Genomic DNA, 6,552 nt, shown 5'->3' with positions numbered 1-6,552 from the left:
CCTTGGTCCTTCACAAGCCCGGCCCTAATCTCCACATTGTCTCAGGGGCTCACCCCAATTGTCAGAACAGGAAGTTTTTGACTTCTTCCTACCATTGCACCCCTCCCCTGAGAAAATCCTGGGCTGGCTTTTTTCTGAATTTCTGGGGTGTTTAGGAGGAGTCAAGGGTTGGAAGAAAGGGAGGTGCTTGTCAAGTTCACCCACCAGGAAGCTGCAAGCTGTGATGGGCCACACTGAGAAGTCAGGGGTGGTGGTGGTGGGGGTTGCACAGCAGGCTAACGGATTACTCATGTCCTCAGAGCAAATAAAGTATGAGAACAACCACCCTGAGTGGCACTGCTAGGTCTCCAGGTTTCCTATTTGTAGGCAAGGGCTATGTGAGTGTTTTTTTTTTTTTTCTTTTTAAATTTATATAAGAAGACTCCCATTTTACAAAAAAGAGAAAAAACATCCATGTTGTCCTCTACTTCCACAACAGTCCAGAGCAATGAATCCTGGCCATGAGCCATAGGTTTGAAGCTGGTTGGCTAATGAAAGGGAATTATTTGGGGAGAAAATCTACTTCTGAGATAATTGGTGCCACCCTTCCCTCAGATCCCTTACACTGAATTCTGGTCAGCATTTTGTGTTCAGGGAAGCTAGAGAGACACAGGCTGCATCACCTGGCCCTTGGGAGGCCCCACTCCCCTCCCCTTCTCCCGCCCCGCCAATGCTTTACCTGAGGTATACTGAAATAATTTCTCACGTCATAATGACCCAACTATGGGCTGGGAAATCTTTTAGCTTCATTTATTTGGTTCATTTGCCCTGATCACTGCTCTCTAAGCTCTTGACTTCTAGTCCTGGCTGCAACCTCACCCTTGGTTTGGTTCAGGCTCCTGGCAATGACTACATTTGCATGGGTTCCTCTGCCTTTGGGTCAAATCTTCTCAGTTTCAGCAAATTCCTGCAACCACTTCTGAAGTCTCCTTTCCTTGTTGCTAGCAAAACCAGAAGGATATGGCACAGAAGAGTTTATAAGTGTTGTTTTACTGTGGGATTTTGGTTTAGCTTACTGTTGAGACCCAGACTTTGGATTCTAAGACCGTGGAATACGGCATGTCTGCTATTATGTCTTGGGTGGGTGGTCAAGATTTAGTGAGACAGCTACCTAGGGAAATAACTGAGGGGGCTATGCCCCCTTTGTGGCCCCTCAAGGCGTGGTACTAGCAGGCCAGCCCAGGGCAGAGGGAAGGAACCATCTGAGCTTCTGCTCCACCTTTTTGCTGTGTTGAAGGTAGGGACTGAACAGTCACTTCTTATCTCAGGGGGAGAAGTCTGAGCATGTAGAGCCCTCGCCATGAAGGCTCTTGGTGGTCGGGGAAGCCCAAGGACTCGGGCTCATTGCTCTCCATGGTTTCCTGGTTGATTTGAGTCCAGGTAAAATTGTTCTGTATCTGTAGTTTTATTAATTCAAGTGTGGATTTGATCCTCAAGAATTCAAAGGAGAAGGTTAAAGAGAAACTAGATGAGCTAGGAAGAGGTTTTCTGGAGAAAACTTTTTATTGCTATTGGCCAGACACATATCAACCATCTCTCCACCTACCCACCCACTCATTAACCTTTGGATTCTTTAAGGGCAGGGGCCATGCTTTATTAATTTTGATATTTCAGGGCCATTGTGCCTGACCCATAGACATTTAACAAATGTTGATTGAACACGTACAATAGTGTGGTGATTGTGGGTGGGGCAGGGGGAGAGGAGTATAAGGGGGATAAATGGTAATGGTAAAAAACACAATTTAAGAAACAAACAAACAAACAAAACCCCCAAATGTTGGTTGAATGAATAAACAACTGTTTATGGAGTGGCCAGTCTGTTCTAGGCAATGTTCTAATAAGAATTAAGCTCTGCTTTCAAGTAGTTTTCAATATAGGTCATAATGTCTAGATAAGAACATGCACATAATAACTTGGAAACCAAATAGATAAATGCTCCTGAAGGTTACAAACAATGGGTATAGGAGTCCAGAGGAGGGTGAAATTACTTCTCATCTTGGGTGTGTGAGCAGGTTGGCAATCACAGGAGGCTTCATGCAGGAGGTGGCATTTAAGTGGGGCCTTGGAGGACAGGTAGGCCTGGGTGCTACAGACTGGGGGAAGTGATCTGACAGAGAGCAAGTTTCTATTTTATTTTTATTTTTCAATTACAGTTTGCGTTCAATATTATTGAGAGCAGAATTCTAATTTCCTTCAGGAGGAAGTCTTTTTTTTCTTAGGAAGAGAAAAAGACTCCACTTCATTGGTTCACCTTGCTGCTCTATCACCCTTACGTCTTCTCAGGCCTCATTCTGATCATGCTTCCTTCCCTGTGCCGTGTCCTGAGGGTCTACAGCATTTCTTTCATCAGACTGGGAGCTCCTCTGTCTGCAAATTCACTAAGAGCTTTAGCTGGACAAGTATTATATCATGCAGAATCCTCACCCTTGAGGAAGATATAGTTCAAGGTGAATATGTGTGCATGAGAATGGGGAGTTTTGGAGAGGCAGACATTAAATACAGATTTTCCATACTTTTAGGAGAGTGTTAGAGCTATAGTAGATGTAAACACTGAAGCTCTGAAAGACCAGGGGAAGGCTCCCTGGTGGAGGTGACACATCAGATAAATCTTGAAGCCTGAGGAGTCAGCCAGGTGAAAGGGGTCTGGACTTGGAGTTGAAGCGAGGGTGCAGGCATGCAGGGGAGAAAGGTTTTCTAGGCAGCAAGCTCATCAGAGTAAAAGTGGGGAAAAATGGCTCAGTGCAGTGTGTGTGTGAACCCAAAGCAACTTAGCATCCCTCCAGACTAAGGGCAGGGAGTGGTGGGAGGGGAGACTAAAGGGGTAGATTAAGGCTAGGCATGGAGGACCACTGCTTGAGTCATTTGGTGCAATTCGTTTGGGGCTTGGGCTTCATGTTCCAAGGCTGAATAAGCTCAGAATGAGGCATGTGTGAGAGAACAAGCTCTGAAAGACGTGAAAAGGGGACTCTGGGCCTCTTGCTTGTAGGGTGTGGCCTTTAGGTCCATGATGGGCTTTGGACTCACGTCTGGGAATGGCCCCTGCACCTCACTCCCCTTCCACGGAGCTGCAGTGCTGAGCCTTGCAACTGTTCCACCTGCTTTTCCTCTCCTGTTCACTATGAGAAATTGTTCTCAGGGACTAAGAGGTTTGTTGTCATTCCTTTGACTCCTGGCAGAATCATCTCCCTCACAATGGTATTCATTCCTTTCATATTTGTTGCGTACCTTCCATATGCTAGGGACTGTGAATCACTATTGCTAAATCTCCCTAGGTTACTCACACGGTATCTTATGGTCACCTTATTTCCTGCCAGGATCACACCCTCTGCTGTAGGTCCAAGGGGATGGAGTCCCTCGGATTCTCCAGTGGAGGGAGTGAGATCTGTGCTTTTCAAATCACTGCAAGGGAAACAAAATTTAAATTTCCTCTTAACTTGCTCCTCCCCAGGTTAAGGGAGCACTTAATCTTTTCCTTCTCCTCTCTTATCTTTTATTTCAAGTAACTTAATAACTTCCTGTAATTAAATCTCCCAGGGAGGACAAGATGCCTTCTGCTGCTACAACCTCTGGTTGGAGGAGGCACATCAGACCAACACGGCTCAGCACAACTTTGGTGGTGAGCTCCTATCCGCAGAGGGATCTTCTGAACATAAAGGCTTCCCCAGGGTGAGCCTCACCATCAGTTTTATTGTCTGGTTTATCTTCTCTGTAGTGCTCTGTGGCCATGGTGCCTTATTCTTACAGTAGGAAGTGGGAGTGAGTTCTGGAAGGAAGGAGGGTGGAGTGGTCACAACATACTCTCCCTTGACCCTATGATCTGTCTGTCCTCCACACAGCAGCCAGACTCAGCCTTTTATGTTATTTTTAATTTTAAGAATGTACTTTATATAGAAAAACCAGTTCATAGGATAATAAATCTATAGACCTCTGAGGATCAAAAGCTTTTTAAAATTTTCTTTTAAAAGACTATCCAAGGTACAATATTAAACTGATTATTGAAGTAAGTGTCGCTCTCAGTGAAACAGAATCCGCAGACCACAGCAAAATATACATAATATAAAAATAAATAACATTCTACTTTCCAATACTGGCCAGGAGAATTCACACAGACTTGGCAGCAGAAGCAGAGCAACCCTGACCCTGACTGTGTGCCACAGGCTGGTGGTCCCTGGCCTGGGCTCCTGGGAGCTGTGTGCCAGGCAGCTACAGAAAAGAAGGGGTCCCACAGAGTGTCTGAATGGGGGCTCAGCGTTTCAGTAACTTACTCAGTACCCATACCCCTGTTTCCAACCCCACCCCATCCCACCGTAACCAGGACAATTAGTTGGTTAACAGGCATTTCTGAGTAGAGGCTCAGTGAGTCCCATAGTGCAGAAGGAGAGAAAGAGCCTAGCCGGGAGATAGCTCCACTGGATATCTGTTCAGCAAAGGCCCACAAAGCAGAGAGGGATAAACACTGGGGCTTTCTGGAACGCAGTGTCTCTGCAGATAGCGCTCTGGCCAACACTTCAGTGAGGGCACCTGCATTTTGGTGACTCCTAGGCTCAGATCACTGTTTAGGAACCAGGACTGTGATTGAGCCTTGCTGTGTGAGAAAAACCAGGCCCCTTCTTTTTGGTGGGTTGGACTCTACCATGCATCCGTAGGATGCTGAACCTCGTCCTTTCCTTTCTGGAAAACAAGACTTGAGTGGACACTTCGGCATCTTGTCTCTTGTATGAAGCCGGGCACAAACTTTGTCTCCAGACTCATCCTTTGAAAAGTCAGCTCGTGTCCCACCTTTGCTGAAATGCTTCAAGAGCTTTGCCTCTCGGGGTAAAAGCCAGCCTTATTCTGCATCTCAGAGCCTTGCGTGATTTGCCTCCCAGCTGCCTCAGCCCTTATCTCTGATGCCTGTTCTCCCTCCTCATCTGCTGTAGCTATCCTGGCCCCACACTACTCCCCAAACACTCCTCACACTTCTGCCTCAGTGCCTTTGCACTTGTGGTTTCCTCTGCTAGGACACCCTTTGCTCAGAAGTCTTCATGCCTTGCTCCTTCACTGCATTCGGATATCTACTCAGGTCCACATAGACCACCCTCTATGAAATAGCACCCCTTGTCATGTCAACCCCTCTTTTCTGCTGCATCTGTTTCATAGCACCTTTTACCACATGACGTAAGATGTACATGTACTTATTTCTTTATTGTCTGTCTCCCACTGGTATGTTAGTTCTAGGAGAGCAGGGACGTCATCTGTGGTGTCCCCTACTGCATTCCTCATGCCCAGAGGAGTGCTTGGTAAACAGCAAGTGTTCAATAGGTATTCATTTCATGAATGGAGAGAGCCATGGCAGGCTGATCAAGGCTAATGTGTTGACTCTGTGGAAGAAGCAGTTCATTAAGTCAAGAATATAATGAAGAAAATAGGTGCTTGGGTCATGTATAGATGTAGGTGTGAACAAAACCAACTCCATCTCTGTGTCCAATATCATTTCATTTTTTAGTTTCATGCTGTGACCTTTGACCCAGCCTCACTGTCCTCAGCAAGCATATGGAAGCCTTCTAGTTGATTATCTGTGTTCCTTAAAATGTAGGTGTAAATATTTTTGTTAGTAACGGCTGGAATGGCATGACAACTGAGATAAATATGAAACTGGTAATAGTATTGATTATAAGCGATCATATATCATAAGACCACCAGGAGGCATGGCATTTTTTGTCCCTTTGCCTTGTCAATCATTAGTGTCCAAATTATACTATAAAAAAGGACTCCAACAGGGGTCTGTTGGTGGAAAATAACCTGCATGGGATGGTGGGTCATCTTTTACACTTTGATCCAATCTTCCCATAGGTAAATTGCCCTATAATAAATTGTTATATTCTGTGGAGTTGCCTGCTTTGTTTTTTGGTCTGAAGATATCTTCTCATTAGAATGGCCTTTACACCTTTACTTCACCATCAGATAGGTAGTCACAGAAGAATTAATTCATTAAATTAACCTGTGATTTTTCCAGAGCAACAGAAGAGGCCCTATTCTCATGTTAAGACAGAAGCAAATTCCAAAGTGACACAAAATGACAAAAGTTTCCTGAGTACTAACTATATCTAAGTACCATTTTCAGTGTTTGTCGTACATTATTTAATTCAATTCTCACAATAGCTATGGAAGATTAATCTGCTATTATTTTCATTTCACGGATGAGGAAAGTGGCCCAAGATCACACAAGTAAAAGGCAGAGCCAGGATTCAAACCCAGGGTTGCCTGACTTATATGAGTAAAGCCCATGTCTTTACCCTCAGGCAGGATCGATACGAGCCAAAAGTTAAAGAAGGGGATAGAGTCTTAGCCTGCAATGAGAGAAGCAGTGTCCACAGCGCAGACAGTAAGGGTCCTCCTACTAGTTTTGGTGTACATTACCTGACCTCCAAATATTGTATCACAATTAAGCACCATGATTTTAAAGAGATACATTAACAAAATAGAGTGAAGAGACCTAGAAACCATGTGTACTGGAGACTGGGAGAAACAACT

The sequence above is a fragment of the Furipterus horrens genome, unplaced genomic scaffold (genome assembly GCF_987537825.1).
Source record: "Furipterus horrens unplaced genomic scaffold, mFurHor1.1.pri manual_scaffold_4, whole genome shotgun sequence".
NCBI lineage: Eukaryota > Metazoa > Chordata > Mammalia > Chiroptera > Furipteridae > Furipterus > Furipterus horrens.
The sequence above is the reverse complement of the archived record's forward strand: the minus strand, read 5'-3'. Positions refer to the sequence as shown.